The following is a 17,759-nucleotide window of genomic DNA, read 5'->3' as shown; positions in this document are numbered from 1 at the left end:
GTGAACTCTACATGTACATCACACCAGGTCTGTATTGCCTGAAGGTAGGAAAGACTGAATCAGAGACTATCGAAATATACCTGAGTGGGTAGACAGAAAAACTGAGGAAAGAAAAGAAAGCCTTTGTATTATGTCCACATGCTCTTATCTGATGGAGAAGAGGTGGGGCAAAAGCCTCAGGAAGGTATTTTTTGACCAAAAACACTTTTGTCCCAGAACTCTACCAGAGAACGGTGAATGATGCATTGTTTGAGTGGAACATGAGATTTGGTTGAGCTTTTCTGACATCTGCCTGATTTTAGATGGTTGTGATCTTTCCTTGGCCTGCTGGGCACTCAGTAAAACTTCCCAGCAGCTCTATGCCATCACTTAACATGATCCCCAACCACCCTCCCAAGAATGTTTCCTTGGCAGGACCCTCAACATCCCACAAAAGCCCACAAATGGTGCCTTCCAGGCAGTATCTTCTAATAAATGCAAATCAGTGACTGCCTTGCTGTACAGAAGAAAAATAACTGTAAACAAAATCTCTGTTGCCATGGAGACCATTAAAAATAGATTGCCCACACTACCCTCTTCTTTCTGGGTAATATACAGCTGAGTTCCTTCACACCACATTATTATTACTTTTTAATTATGAATAATTTCCTCCTTTCCATAGGAAGATGGATTAAAGCACAGAACTTTTCAAATGAAGCCCCCTTTAGGATATATTTCAATATGCAAATGAAGGTGAGCATGCATTTTGAAGTGTTTATGCCACAAGATACAAACCAGTTCTTTAACCCTTTCTCTACTACCTGGGCTGCTCTCTCCCTTTACCCCCGTCCCTAATTCTCTGAACCAATTCTCCAGGGGTTCAGAACTCCTCAGGTTCATGCTACAGTTTGGAAATATGTAGTCATTCAATTCATAATAAATAAACCTAGATAAATAAAGGAATAATGATGTTTAATAAACCCTTTCATCTGAATGAAGTAAATTATTAGCATGGGGAAAGTTTTAAAGTTAGAACATAACCTGCCTTCATTGAAACTTGTGTGACGTGGTCATGGTATTTTCTGAGCCTTAGTTTTCTTATCTGTAAAATGAGGTTAAACTGAGTAGTCCCTAAGATTTGTTCCAAGATGGGAAGCATCCAATCCAAAATGGAAAATACTATATCTCTAATAAAGAACTGAAGGAAAGTACAGTTGAAGGATAGTTGAAGGGTCAAGTTGAAGGATCAATGAAGTCCAGATACCTGGCTTAAGTTGATTACTTAACTTCCATTGTTTGACTTTGGAAGAAGCACTGCACTTTAACTACCTTCTGTGTGAAATATGGTATCAAAATTAGATAGACTCATCCTATGATTGAAAGCCCAAGAATAGTCTGACAATCCCAGAAAAAAATATAAATTTTCATAGTCTCATCTTACATGTGACAAGAATTTGGTCCCTCAACTTTGTCCCTAGAAATTATCCAATGAGATATGGAAGATGATCCCAAATCTTCCAAATCCTTCATTGACTAAATGAAGAGGCTACAGTTCTGAGAGGTTATATGCCCAAGGTTACATAGGAAAATTGGTAACAGACCTAGATCTAAAACCTAGGACATACTAATTCCTCATAGAATTGTTCTCCCTGAAAGTATCTCTCCATTTCACATAAGTGAAATCAGAATTATGTGACAGAAACTATTCTAAGAGTAGCCTGATGCTGAGGATAGGAACGAGGAACAGAAGTCAAGCATAGGCTAACATTAAATTAAAGTAGTCTAAATCTAAAGCATTTTATGCAGACAAAGATCAGAGTCCAAAAATGGGAATTCTAAGTTCTGGTAGTATTTAGAATCTAGAATTCTCAAATTCCATTGATTTCCATGGACTATAAATTCACACACACACACACACACACACACACACACACACACACACACACATTTACAAAAACACCAGGGAGGTTTTAAGAAAGCAGTGGCAACCCACCTCTAAAGTGTGTGAATAAATAAAATACACACTGACAATCACAGGTTTCTGAGTCTGCAATTTCATCTACAGGGTTCTGAATTTATAGAGCTGAAGCAATTTCTGAGATTGCCAAGAGATTCAGGCTGCACTGTGATCCCAGGGACTTATGTCAGAGTTTCAGCATTCCTAATGAAACAGGAAAGGTCTTTTTTTGAATGGATAAGTCAAAAGGTCAGGACACTGGCAGAGTGCTATGCTGCCTATGATTAGACTTGTGTCTTCTACTACGGGACTGGGATTCAGTACCTGTTGTTTTGTCCAAAGTTTCCTCATTGCCTATTTCAGACAAATTTCGACTGAAATTTTTAATCCACAACCATAGTCACAACCACTCCCCACAAGAGAGGAAAATAGGGTTGTTTTCACAGCAAATACTCAATACTTGCCTTTAATTGTCATTGAAAACTACAACTGAAAGCAATAGAGGTCTATTAATGTTTCCTATTTCTCTAATTAGATTCAATATTCTTTAGTATGAAGTGACATGTCCAAGTTCCCAAGAATAGGAGGAAAAGAGGGAGGAAGAGGAGGAAGAAGAGCAGGAAGAGAAGAAGAAACAGGAGAAGAGAAGGAGGAGGAAGAAGAAGAGGAGGAAAAAGAGGAATATAATCAGTTCTATTATAATGCTTATTTTGAAACTGCAAATTTGTTTCTATATAATAGATGTTAGAAAAAAATGAGAATTTTACCTTTATATTTGAGCAATTTCATAACCTGTTTCATCCCGGCCCCACTTTGTCCCAGAGTTGTAATTCAGCAAAGCCACCATCTCATGCACAGCCTTCAATTTTACCAGCCCAAGTTGTAGGAACCAGGGCCCCAACCAAGCAGCAGGCCAAAACTAAAATGTTACAATTTGATATGATATTTCTGTATGTCCTAATCAATTAATATAAGTGAAACTACTCTACTATTTTTATTAGGATCTTTTTTTTATATACATCATTGACATTTTCAAATGATGTGCTCTAATTCTATTTTTCCTATTGTTTTCATTGTGTGATTCTATAAAATGGGGTGATTTTTTAGGAATACATGTCATATCCTAGCTAAATTGACTGTAATAATAATGAAGATAACTGATAATGCATACAGAAATTTAAGGTTTGCAAAGCACTTTACATAAATTATCTCATTTGATCCTCATAACAGCCCTGTGACATAGGCACTGTTACTATCAACTTTTAATAGATGAGTAAACTGAGGTTAATGGACATGAATTTACTTGCTCAGGACCACACAATTAATAAATGGTAAAGCCAGGAACTGAAACAAGGTTCTCTGACCAGGTTCAAATAGACCATTTCCAGCTCCTTCCCCAGTGCACCACAGCTGCCTCTCAAACTCATGCCAGATTCTAATCAAATTAATAAGGTGAAAAGATTAAACAGCAGATTTGATGAAAAAACAATACTAAATGCTTATGGCATCGAAAGGGAACAGATCCAAATGATGAAATGGCATGAAATATGCATATATTGCACTGTAGTTCAATCACTGACTTAACCAGCCATTGGATAGAAATACACCTATGAGATTAAGTTAAATCTGGAATTTGGTATTCTATTGAATGAGACAGAACATAGAAAACATAGGTATTGCTAGGATCACCATTTTATAGACGAGTAAAATGAGATTAATATCCATGAAATTACTTGTTTGGGATCACATATTAATTAATAATCAATTGATTAATTGAATAAAAATGATAACATTTTTATAATGCTTTACAATTTGTAAAGAGTATTACTAATTTGATATTCAGAACAATCTTTGCAGGTGGGTGCTATTACCATCTCCATATGGGAATTGAGGAAACTGAGACACAAATCATACCTAGCAAAAGTGGGAGACAGGGTTTAAATTCAGGTTTTCCTAGGCCCAGTGGTCTATCCACTATGGCATTTACCTGCCTTAGGTAGTAGCCCCATTTCTATTTGAATTTAACATCATTGTGCCTCCTACCTGATCCATGAAATAATGAGAATTTTCCTCCTGGAATAGGAGGACAGTGAGTGGGGTGGAGCAGGGAGAGAAAGGGGAGACTTTCAAGTCAAAAGGCACTATGTTATAGTCCAAAGAATACTGGGCTGGGAATCAAAAGGCTTGGGTTCTAATTCCAGTTCTGGCACTGATTCATGTTTAACTATGAAAAACTCATTTCCCATATCTGGATCTCAGTATTTTCATCTGTAAAATGAAGACATTGGACTAAATTATCTATAAGAAACTTTTTTTAGTTCTAAAGTTTGTGATTCTGAGGGAGTATTGAAATAAAGGTAGGTAAAAAATTTACATGACTTTGACAGACATTCTGTGATGCCCGTAAGCAGCTAAGCTTTAGGATGCTCCGGGTGCAGTTAAGCTCCACCTCTTAAAACAGACAACTTTTCACCACCACTGAAGTTTCTTTCCCTCTCCTCTGTGCCAACATGCAGATTCATTCTGTGTTTCAATGATAGAGTGAGAATTCTGAGAAAAATCTGGCATCTCAATCTTAATAAACTTTCTACCACCTCATATACTAGTTGCCCTCTGTGACATGGTGCCCCTAAAATAAATTGTATGAGTTTCCTGACCATATAACCCCCTGCAAGAAAATGGCTGACAGGATTTTGGCTCCTGCAGAACTGATACAGCATCTCTGGAGACATGGACACAATCTTAAAAATAACTCTTTGATCTGTAGTTTGGGATTATAACTGGCAGGATTCAAGAACAAATAAATGAAAATTGGAATCACTCTGTTTCACACACATGCTGGCTTTAATTCTTGGCCTCTCTTGCTACTCTCAGATCTCTTGCCAACTCAACCCCTTTCTGGACTCCAGACTTTTTTGTAATCCTCATGCCATTTTGTCAATAGGCTTCCAAGTTATATACTGACCATCTCCTGCTCCCCCTCACCCCTGCCCCCAGCATTCTAATAGTCCATCTACGACATTCTCTCTGGATCTCACCCTATCCCTTATTTTTGCTTATTCAAAATGTTCTTGAAGGGCACCATGTAAGAGGTTCTGAATTTTTGTTCACATTGGAATTTTCAATCATATCCACATAGTTTACAGAAAAGCTAGGTGATATGCTAAAGTAGGATGAACAAGTGATAGGACATTTGACTGGAGATGGGGAAGAGATATGACAGAGATTCACCAAAGCAAAGCACTTTCCAGACTACTTTGATATGCAACAATCAAAAATAATAATCTTTAAAGGCCTCCAGTGGGCTCTGAAGATGTTGAGTAAAAAGTCCGAGAAGGCCTTCCAGCACAGAGGAAAGAACATTGAATTAAGAGTCTTGAGTTGACTAGGTCTGTGTACCAAAAGAAATTTTTAAAAAAGAAAAAGACCTATACATTTTACAAAATATTTATAACAGTTGTCCGTGGCAAAGAACTGGTAATTGAGAAAATGTCCTTCAATTGAGGAATGGCTGAACATATTGTGGTATGTGAAAATGATGGAATAATGTTGTACTATAAGAAATGATGAACCCTGGCATGGATTCTGTCAACATAAAGTAATTATTAAATAAAAATTAAAAAAAAAAGAAATGATGAACAGGAAACTCTCAGAAAAACCTGAAAAGACTTAAATGAATGAGTTGATGCAAAGTGAATTGTACTTTGTACAAAGTAACAGAAATACTGTAAGATGATCAGCTATGAATGACTTAGTTATTTTTAGCAAAGCAATGATTTAAGACAACTCTGAAGGAGTTATGATGAAAAATGCTGTCCATCCCCAGAGAAAGAAGTGACAGTATCTGAATACAGATTGAAGCATATGTTAGTTTTCTTTAGAGTTGTTTTGGGGGGGTATGCTTTCTTTTACTACTAAGGAAATGTTTTGCATGATTATACATGTATAACTTATCATTAAATTGATTACCTTCTCAATGAGAGAAAGGGAAGAAGGGAAGGGAGAGAATTTGAAACCCAAAGTTTTAAAAACAAAGGTTAAAATTATTTTTTACATGTAACTGAAGAAAAATGAAATACTAAAATTTAATTTTAAAAAGAATCTTGAGTTGGAATCTTAGCTCTCTTCTGCATACTATTATGTGACCTCATAAATCAGCTACCTTCTCTAGGCCTCCATTTTCCTCATGTAGAAAAATGAAGGTGTGTGGGTGTATGTGGATGTGGGAGTGTGGGTGTAAATAGACATTTAAGATTGCTTCCAGTTCTGCAAATTTGTGATTACATAATTCTTCAGCTAGAGGAGAGTTTTTCTGAAGAGAGAATTGACCAGAAGTCCTTCTGAGCCAGGCTCCCATAAGGGATCTATTATCTGATTTCAGAGGTCACAACGCAGTTGTTTGTCCTGATTACAATAATCTGGAGCTTAAAGGTCAAAGCTGCCACCTGGCAGGTGGAGCTGGCTAGAAACTAAAATGAATAAAGAGGGACAGAGCCTTGACATGAAATCCCACGTGCTCAACTTTGGGTAGCAGGAAATGTGATTTGGGAAAGCCCACTTTGCACATCCTTACCTAGTAGCAGTAGAATTTCACAGATGCTACAGCCTGCCTACATAAATCTTTAGCACAGTAATCAAAGAGGGGAAAGAGCTTCTTACCCATTGCCCTTGCCCCACTGCTTCATCCCTCTCTAGTGTCTCACTACCTCACCCACCAGACTTCAATATTGTTGCTATGAGCAAAGTGGGGGAAGCAGCATTGTAATTGGTTAAGATAGAAATGAGTTGAGAAAAATAGTCATCCAACCTTTCCTGACTCTGAATTCACCTACATTTTATCTCCACAGTTCAAGAGGGAGAAAGGGAGAAAAAAGAAAGGTATAGGGATTTGTGGTTTCTTTTTAAAAATGAACACTGCCCCCCCCCCCAAACACAATTTTAAGGATCTCAGAATCACCAAATATGGCCCAGTTGGTGGTGAATGAACTAACTACAATCTAAACACATCTCAGTGAATATTCCCTGGGTTAAAGATTCAAACATAAATTGTTTGAGGAACCCTGACAAGAAGACTTACAACTTCTTTACCATAACATCTTCCTGAAACCAGTACTTCTCTGTATTAATGGAGGAGGAGGAAGAGAAGAAGGAGGAGAAAAGAAGAAGAAAAAAAAGGGGAGAAGGAAGAGGAGGAGGAAAAAGAAGAGGAGGGAAGAGGAGAAAATTAGAAGGAAGAAGAAGAAGAGGAAGAAGTAGAAGAAGAAAAGGAATAAGAAGTAGAAGAAAGAAGAAGTAGAAGAAAGAAGAAGAGGCCTGTAATACCTAGAACTTCAGGGAGAAAAAAATATGTATTTCATCTGGACAGCCATTTCCTACTGTCTGCTTCTCATCCAAGGGAGTTGCTTTCATCAGGATTAAACTTTCTTTCCTCTTTACATTAATCATTACCCCAGCACTTCTCAGGTCAGCCCATACTTATACTTTTTTTTTTTTTTTGGTAATTGGATAACCTCAGAAAGCAATATTGGAAAGAAGATCCCCAATATGTGTCAAGTGGTCCTTCCAAGAGGAGGCACATATAGCATCCATAAAACCACCCTTTTATGCTAATCATCCTGCACTAAGCATTTTTCATCAAGTAAAAAGCTATTTTCAAGACTCTCCAAAAGGAAATCAAAGACAAGCTGCCATTGGTAGAAAGGAAGAGGAGAGATGCACACAAAAAAAGAGTGCATTGTGGCTTGTGATACACTTCCAAGAGTTGATTTACATCAAACTCCTCCAACCCTGAGGTATGGAGCACTCTGAAAAGAGGAAATTGAGAGGCCAAGATAGAGACACAATACCAAACCAAGAAAGGGGAAAAGAACAAAAAATGTTTTAAGTACTCACAGTTTCACCTGTGGCTTGAGAGCAAGTCCACTCTGATCAGATCTGCCACTTAAAAAAGAGATGAAAGATTTGTGAGAGAAATTATGCTATGTATTAAAAATACTCTACCTCCCAGACACATGCACACACATATGCACAAGTAGAACACAAGGAAAAATCTGAAGAATTAGCCCTAGGTTAGAGTGTGTAGAATAAGCTTGAGAATGACACTGGTTTTTAGCAGTGAGAGGACAAACAGATTTGTAGGGAGACTATGAGAACCTTCTATATGCTAAGTCGGATGGGGTCATGACATATCTAAGAGTGCATCTTTATTTAATTTACAGCAATTATACTCACATTTTGCTAGACAAATAAGATTTTACAAGCCTTCAGTTGAATGCAGATAATTATGGTTGCCTATGTCGAGGGACTACACTGCCCAAGCTCAGGAGCAAGAATAGAATCCCTAAGTTCTACTAATGCTGTAAATTAGCAGGGAACATCCCAATGGCAGCAAAGTAATTACCAATGATTTCATTTCTCTCATACTCTCTCTGTTTCAGTGGGCTGCTCTGTGTTGTGTGTGTGTGTGTGTGTGTGTGTGTGTGTGTGTTCAGGCATATGCTGCTGTTAATGGCTCTTCTGTTACTTCATCTGCTCACTAATTTTTTTTTTTTTTTTTAGTTTGGAAGCATTCTCTATCTTCTCTCCTCTTTCTCTTGTTTGATTCTCTCTCTCTGTTTCTGTCTCTCTCTTTCTCTCTGTATGTGTCTCTGTCTCTCTGTCTCTGTCTCTGTCTCTCTCTGTCTCTCTCTCTTACACACACACACACACACACACACACACACATACACACACCCTCACCTCCTCCCGCACATCCAGACATATCAGAGATTTGCCAATGCCCCAAGAGCAGCTACTGGATAAGGTGGATATAATGCAGGGTTCTAGAAAATCAAAAGAAGAAGGTGTTCCACTCCCTTCAACAATTGCTATTAAATTTGCAATTCCAGGCCACCCACAGTCACTGGGTATGCCACAGGCTAAGAAAAACAGTTTTCCCCAGACCTTGTCTCACAGAGTAGCCAATCATCTAGTTAGATTGCTGCACACCAGTCCTTACTGCCTTAGCTCCCACTCAATCTGAATCAATGAGCACCCAAACAATAACCAAAAGGGGCTTGGCCTAGGACTTATTGGTGGCCAATGAGAAAGAACAGATTCTTTGCCTTAATGGCTCCCTAACCTTAACCACTGAATGGGTGTAGCCTCAGTCAAACTGAGACCTGTTGAAGACCTTAGTTTAAAAAGGCCAAGATCTCCCACAACATCCAGGGCCATCTCCAGTTGTTCTTGATACTATATCTGGCCACTGGACCCAGATGGCTCTGGAGGAAAAAATGAGGCAGATGACCTTGCACAGCCCTGCCTCACTTAAATCCAAATTAACTTGCATGTCATGGCATCCCCTCCCTGATGTCATGGAGTTCTTCGAGAAAAAACGATAAATAACAATTCAATTCTCCACCTACACATTCTGGCTTCTGACCTCACTCCACAGAAAGTGTTTTCCTGATAGTTACCAAAATCGTTATATCTGTTAAATTCAACATTCTTTTCCCAGTCCTTATTGAATCTGACCATTTTGAAAGCTATGATCCTGTCAACCCCTCCCTTCATAACCAATAGCTCCTTGACATTTTCCTTCATTCAATCATTACCTATCTCCTACCTGCTAGGGAAGGGTGTCCACCAAAGATGTATTGAGGGGCCTGTTCTCCCTCTATACTTTCTTGACTATTGCACTTATTTCCATAGGTTTTATTATCAGCTGAACATAAATTACTTCTATTTGGTGTATATATAAATACACATATACATGTATAAGTGTTATATACATGTATATGTGTCTGTTTCTATCTCCAGACTAAGAAGATAAGATAATTAATTCTGTTTTGAACATACTGAATTTGTGATGTTGAAGAAATATCCAGGAGACATCAACAGGCAGTTACTGATGTTAAAAACAGATCTCACTACCTTCTTACCCAATATCTGCTCCTCTTTCAACATTTCTCTTTCTAGTAAGTGGATTACTATTCTTCCAGTCTCCCAAATTTACAACCCCATAATTATCTTTGGATCTGACCTCTTCTTCATCTCTATATCTAATCAGTTACCAAGTTTTTCCAATTCTTCCCACATAGCATCTATCACATTTATTTCCTATTTTTCACTTACAAAGCCATTACCTTAGCTCAGATCCTCATCTGCTTCTCTATTCTACCTGCCTTTTTCTCCTCTTTGATCTATCTTCCACATAACTCCCACAGTAATATTCCTGAGACACAAGTCTGATCATGTCACTTCTGTGCTATACAATTTTCAGTGTCTACTTATTACTTCTAAGAAAAAAAAATACAAATCACTCATACTGAAACTTAAATCCTACCAATCTGACTCTCATCTACCTTTTCAGAATTATTTCATCTTCTTTCCCCGCCTCATGCATTAGATTCCAACCAAAACTTATCTAATACCTGGTCCTCAATCTCAACATTGCCATCTCTGTTTCTTTGGATGCCTCTTTCCCATATTCTTGAATGTATTTATCCCTGTCTCCTCCCTCTTGTTCATTCATTTGGTCATGTCCAACTCTGTAATCACAGCGACACTGTCCATGGAGTTTTCATGGCAAAGATACTGGAGTGATTTCCCATTTTCTTCTCCAGCTCGTTTGACAGACGAGGAAACTGAGGCATACAGGGTTAAGTGATAAGGTCACACAGTTAATGTCTGAGGCTGGATTTGAACTCAGGGCTTCCCTTCTTCAGGCCCAGTATTCCCCCTACAGAACCACCAACCTGCCTTTTCATTTTTCTTAGCATCCTGCAATACTTGGTTCAGGTACCATTTCCTATGTGAAACCTTACCTAATCTTCCTGGTTAGCTGTCTCTCCCTTCTAGAAATTATGTTGTATTTATTTCTTATGTACATATTACATACTCCTAAGTAGAATGGAAAAGAAGTTTCTTGAGGGAAGGGATTATTTGTTTTTATCTTTGTATCCATAATGCCTAGGACAATGCCTTATATGTGATTTTAATATGATTTTGCAGACTTTAACTGAATTTTTACACACATAAAAATTGTTATTTGTGCAGTTTATCAATTTTCTAATCTGCTCTGTGTTTTTAGATAGCAGAGGAGTTATATTTTCAAATTCAATGAAAAAATAATTTCTTAATATTTCTATTTTAGCTGAAGAAACCATAAGTACTGATAGAAATGCTTTAGCATATATCTAAGCATGAGGTAATATGATAGACTGGAAAGACCATAGATTAGGAGTCAGAAGACCTGATTTCTCATGCCAAGCTAACACTTACTAGACATGTGAGCTTAGAAAAGTCATTTAATCTCTTTGAGCCTCATTCTCCTTATCCAAAAATAAACAGGAGATAAGATGCCTTCCCTCAGGAGAAGGATTTATTTTGAGAACCAAATCAGTGTAATAGAAAGAATATATGGAATATATGCAATAGAAAGAATATATGGAACAATAGGATTCAAAGCCCTTCTCTGTTACTTACTACCCTTCCTCTTGAGAATATCTAATTTATCCTGTATAGAGCTTGTTTGTACAAAGTTGTTTGCATATTGATTCCCCCATTAAACTGTGAGCTTCTTGAAAGCTGGAATTATTTTTGCCTTTCTTTGAATCTCTAACACTTAACACAGTACTTGGCACATAGTAGGTACATAATAAATGCTTGTTGGCTTGACACTTCTTGACAGTTTCATTATAGGTAGACTAGGAATATGAATGCTTGTATTAATGCCAGTACTTTGAAAACCTTAAAATATTATAAAACTGTGGGAGACTATTATTATCTATAAAAATAAGTTGGACTAGGTGGAATCTAAGGACTTTTCTAGCTCTAGATAATTATGATTCTGTGAAAACACTATTATTAAAATGTTATCATCATAATAGAGGATATCCCCTAAAATAATGATTCTCCTACTATCCTCCTTTGGAACAAAAATAGAAGCTGTCCTCCTCTGGACATTTTTTAATACAGGTGTGCACACATTAACTGTATGCCATTTGGTTGAAAGCATTAGATAAAGAGGCCAGAAATGAGGATAGGAGGCAAACAAGAATGTTTAAAAGGCATGAAGAAAGTTGGGCTATCTTAATCATAGAATTAAAAAGTCAGCCCCTTTAGACAAAAACATAAGTTGTGAAAAGTAAACAGAAAAACAGCTGAACAGCAAAAATGATCATTTTTGGTCTTCTCCCTTAAGCCAAGTTGATGAATTAGGGCATACAGGAAAAATCCAAAGTCTTTATTCACTAAGAACAAAGTACCAGAGGATGAGTTTGACAAAGGAAAAAAGATATGACAGCAAAGCCCTAGCCCAGGGGTCCTCAAACTTTTTAAATAGGGGGCCAGTTCACTGTCCCTCAGACTGTTGAGGGCCGGACTATAGTAAAAACAAAAACTTTTGTTTTGTGGGCCTTTAAATAAAGAAACTTCATAGCCCTGGGTGAGGGGGATAATCGTTCTCAGCTGCCGCATCTGGCACGTGGGCCATAGTTTGAGGAGCCCTGCTAGTAGACCCTTGAGTGCTGAATCTTATTTTTTAATTCATTCATGTAATTATTTATTTAACCAATATTTATTAAGCATTTATTCTCTGCAGGAAAATTAGAGGAAACACTTATTGTCTACCTTTCCCAATGTTGGTAGTACAAGTTAGGTTGGAGCTTAATTTAAGTTAGAAAACAAAGAAATATTTTAAAATGGCCCTGAGTCCTGTATAGATCCTGTCAGAGGCAGAGTGACAGAAAGAGGGACAGATAGTGCTAAGAATCACATGGTTTTTAGCCTGTCTAATAACTTTAATGTAGCTGTGGTACTATGAATGCTGAAAAACCAGAGGATATAATATCAGAAGCAGTGAATCATATTACTCTTGACATTCTCACTTAAATCTTAAGAAAAAAAGAAAAGTCATAGCAAAAGTGAAAGATGGTTCACAGATTTTCCTTGAAGAAACTAATAAAGGAATTTTATTGTGAATGCAAAAGACAACAAAAACCATCATTTCATAGGATACCTGGTCCACTCATATTGCTGTGTCCATATGTATTTACAAAAAATATCCCATAAAAATTATAGATCTAGAAAGGGCCTTGGAGCACATACAATCTAGAATTGGGCAAACTACAACCTATAAGCTAATTCTCACCCTGCTTTTGTACAGCCTGTGAATAAAAAATGAAAAACATAGAAACCAATCTTAGTTCTCAGACCATACAAAGTGGGCTAGATTGGCCTATGGGTCACAGTTTGCCAACTCCAGTTACTCTACCCTTTAAATAAAGCCATGGAGATTAGGTGACTTGCCATAAGTTATCTAGAAAGTGTCAGAAACAGAATTTGAACCCAAGCCCTCCAGCTGCAGGCTTAATGCTTACCACTACAGCACAATGCTTTTTACCTTAAATAACTGTAGTTTAGATGCTAACTTTGATTACGAAGGATCAAAAAGTAGAGAAATTCTATGAAGATTTTGTGTCAAAGATGTGCCAAATTAAATCAACATATGTTCAGTGATTTCAATGAGAAGGTGGGGATATATATATAAACATTTTCTTCAATAAAAGTATCAGTAAGAGCTAGGCATGGGAACTACTCAGTAATATCAGGGGGGAAATAGTATTAGTTGCATCTCAATAAGACAGGAAATAACTTATTTTTAATAAAGGTGAGCTCTAAAAAAAGACAATCTTTGAGGTCAGAAAACCTAGATAGTCAAATCCCATCTCTGTTATTACCTATGTTACTGGGTAGGTAACTTAACTTTTGGGGAGCCCAATTTCCTCATCTATAAAACAGATGACTTGTAAGATTTCTTTCCGCAAAATGGTTCCATGATCCTGGTATAAAGATAAAAAATAGCATAAAGCTAGAAGAATTATTTGTGATCAAATCTGTGATCTCATCAATGTAATACCCATATGTTTTCTACAACTTATATTCTCAGAAAGTTGCCTCATACACTGAGAAGTTAAATAGCTTATTTCAGGGTAATACAGACACTTATCAATAAGTAGGACTAGAGTTCCCTAAATCTAAGATCAACTCTCTATCTTACTATGCTGTTTTTCTAGAAAAAATAAATAAAAATAAAAAAGATACAGTTGGACAAATTCAATCCTATTAAATTATTGATGAACAAATATAGGATATAGATGAAAAGATAAAGACACAAACTACAATCAATTTTTATACAGAAGTTTAACTGATGTAAATCAGAAATAACAAGAATTTAAAAGAGTCTAAAAAAGCATCTTAGAAATATTTGACTGACTTGCTGAAAAGAATAAGGAAGATAAAGGCAAAACCAGTTTAGAATATGAACTCATCTGTAAAATCTTACATAAAAAGATAATAAAAATTATGATGAATACTATTCCACAAAAAAGAGATAAGCATTGTTAAATAAAACAAACAAAAAATTGACAATAAACAATGAAGCAAAGGCACTTAAAGGTAAAAATGTAAAGGATATAAACAACAAAAGAAAAATGGAAAAGATCTGCAAAGATTTTTATGGCAAAAATTTTTTGACCATCAAGAAAAGTGGGCATACCAACCTAAAATTCAAAAAGCTTAATTTCAAATATGCTTATAATGGAAGTAAAGATCATTCTAAACAGAACAAAATGAAGGAAACAGATAGATAAAACTAACTGTAAAAAGAGATCTATGTTGAAGGTAATGCAATTGTAAAGGTGTTGGATGACTCCACAAAATATGTTAAGGTAAAGATGTCAAAAATATATTTAAAAAATCATATCTATTATGCCCAAAGGGCTATCAAACTGTGAACACCCTTTGATAAAGCAGTGTCCCTACTGGGTTTCTATCCAAAAGAGATCATAAAAAAGGGAAAATGACCCACATGTGCAAAAAATGTTTGTAGCAGTCCTTTTTATAGTGGCAAGGACCTGGAAAATGAGTGGATGCCCATCAGTTGAGGAACGGCTGAATGAGTTATAGTATGTGAATGTAATGTAATATGATTGTTCTATAAGAAATGATCATTAGGATGATCTCAGAAAGGCCGGAAAAGAGTTATATCGGCTAAGTGAAGTGAATGAAACCATGAGAACATTATACACAGCAACAAGAAGATTATGTGATGATCAACTGTGATGGACTTGGCTTTTTTCAACAATGAGGTGATTCAGGTCAATTCCAATGGTCTTGTGATGAAGAGAGCCATCTGCATCAGAGAAAGGACTTGAATGTAAATCACAGCATAATATTTTCATCTTTTTTTTTGTTGTTGTTGTTCTTTGCTTTTTTCCTCTCATTTTTTTTTCCTTTTGATGTGATTTTTTCTTGGGTAGCTTGATAAGTGTGGAAATATGTTTGGAACAATTGCACATGTTCAATCTATATTGGATTACTTGCTGTGTAGGGGAGGGAGAAGTTGGAGAGAGAGGGAGAAAAATTTGGAACACAAGGTTTTGCAAGGGTGAATGTTGAAAATTATCTTTGCATGTATTTTGAAAATAAAAAGCTGTTATTAATTTTTTAAAAACAGATCTTATAAATATAGTAACACCAAAATCAATAAAAAGAGACCAAATAACTACCTATAACTGTGCTTATCTTTCCATCTATATGAAATGTTTATGAGAATTATCATAATATATTTAGAAAACATTCTCAATAAGGATGTTTGTAAATGAAAGGCAAACATTGAAAAGCAATAATTCCACAATAAATGACATCTTTTATCATTACACAATTTACTGGTAAAATACAATGGATTGTGAATCAGAGACCTGAATGGGAATCCCAGATCCATCACTATTAATGATGTGATTTTGGGCAGATCATTAATCTCAGTCTTCATTTATAAAATGAAGGTTTTAGAATAGATGACTTCTAAGGCTAGAGAAGGAAATGGCACACTCCTCCAGTATATTCATCAAGAAAAACCCAAATGGGATCATGAAGGATACTACTGAAATAACTCAACAAAAACAACAAGAACAACAAGGATCCCAGTTAGATTAAATCTATGATCTGATGAATAAAAATTTCATTGTGCTTATTATCTAGCTGTAAAAATGCACCTGAGTGCACAAGATAAAATGTCATAACTTCACATGTGTCTTCTCAATTGCAGGGTGGGGGTAAAAGAAAGAGGAAAGGAGAGAATCTAGAACTCAAGGTTTTAAAAACAAATGTAAAAATATTGTTTTATATGTAACTGGGGAAATACAAATATTTAAAATATTTTAAAATCTATTTTCATATACAAAAAAGATAAAATGCCACCTTATAGTTTCTAATCCAAACAACAATTTTTTTTCTAGATGTGTTTAAGGATATAATAATAGATGATCTTTTCATTATAAACAGCAGGAAACACAAAACAGTAAAGTAGAAGTTTGTTTCCCAACTATGTTTATCATTGTCATAGACAATAGTTCAAATTGAATTTGGTGGATGATAAGTTCCCCCAGGTGCTTCTATTTGCAGATGATATACAGTAGCCTTAAGATTCAAAATATTATATAAGTCTCTTGGAGTGGTATATAACCACTCAAAAAAGTTTGGTCTAAACACTGATACAAGAAAAAACAAGAATATAAAGAATGTCTACTGTTAGGCAATTAATAGACAACCTATTGAATCTGTCCACTAGTGTGTGTGTGTGTGTGTGTGTGTGATCATATGTTTATGACAGACAATATAAATGGATAATACACTACTAGTTACTGAATCATTCAATCATGCTCAACACTCTAAGACTCCATATTAAGCTTCTTTTTTTTGGAGGCAATTGGGGTTAAGTGATTTGTTCAAAAATCACACAGATAGCAAGTATGAATTATCTGAGGTCAGATTTGAACTTAAGTCCTCCTGACTGAAAGACCAGTACACTATCCACTGCACCATCAAGCTGCTTCTCCATATTTCAAGCCAGCCTTTACATTCTTCTCTTCTACCCTCATCAAAAGGCTTCGTAATTCCTCTTCTCTTTCTGCCAAGTATTATCATCTGTATATCTGAAATTATTGATAGTTTTCCTTGCCACTTTAATTCCAATTTTTGATTCATCCAGTCTGATATTTCACATGATTTAAATTAATGACAATATACAGTTTTGCAATACTCCTTTTCCAAGTTAAAAGCAATTAGTTGTTCCATGTTTCATTTTTAATTGTTGCTTCTTGGACCACGTACAGGTTCCTCAGAAGATAAAGTAAGATGTCTTGGTACTCCCATGTCTTTGAGAATTTGCCACATTTGGGGCAGCTAGGTGGCACAATGGATAGAGCACTAGCAAGTCAGGAAGACCCTGAGTTCAAATATGGTCTCAGACACTTAACACTTCCTAGTTGTATGACCCTGTGCAAGTCACTTAACCTCAATTGCCTCAGCAAAAGAGAGAGAGAGAGAGAGAGAGAGAGAGAGAGAGAGAGAATGAATCTGCCACATTTTATTATGATTCACATAATCAAAGGCTTTAGTGTGGTTAATGTTTTTTTTCTGAATATAATTTTCTAGAACTCTCTTTCTTGATTATGGAATCAAGGAAACATTGACAATTTGGTCGCTAATTCCTCTGCCTCTTCCAAAACCAGCTTACTCTTTTGGGAATTCTCTCATATATTGAAGTATAGTTTGCAGTCTCTTCAGTGTAATCTTTCTGCCATGTGAAATAACAGAAGTAACTGATAATATTGATAATATGAACATTCCTTGGCACTGCCCTTCTTTAGGATTGGGACATAAGTTGAACTTTTTCAATTCAGCGGTCATTAATGAGTTTTCCAAATTTGCTAGCATAGTGGATACAGTATTTTAACAGCATCATCTTTTAGGATTTTAAATAGATCAGCTAGAATTC

At 36.1% G+C, this 17,759-nt stretch overlaps 1 protein-coding gene across 14 annotated transcripts in view; it reads right to left on the bottom strand.

The window, feature by feature from the left end:
- Positions 1-17,759, bottom strand: part of RBFOX3 (RNA binding fox-1 homolog 3) — a 974,608-nt gene that overhangs the window by 616,902 nt on the left and 339,947 nt on the right. For 9 of the 14 annotated variants that reach the window (XM_051995461.1, XM_051995458.1, XM_051995454.1 and 6 more), the window contains one exon: positions 7,829-7,876. The exons of the other annotated variants lie outside the window; for them this stretch is intronic. The gene's annotated coding sequence lies outside the window, so the exon portion shown is untranslated. Of the gene's footprint in view, positions 1-7,828; positions 7,877-17,759 lie in introns of those variants that run through there. 14 annotated transcript variants of the gene reach the window in all.

This window comes from Antechinus flavipes, chromosome 4 (genome assembly GCF_016432865.1).
Source record: "Antechinus flavipes isolate AdamAnt ecotype Samford, QLD, Australia chromosome 4, AdamAnt_v2, whole genome shotgun sequence".
Taxonomy (NCBI): domain Eukaryota; kingdom Metazoa; phylum Chordata; class Mammalia; order Dasyuromorphia; family Dasyuridae; genus Antechinus; species Antechinus flavipes.
This window is presented reverse-complemented; position numbering and strand designations above follow the sequence as displayed.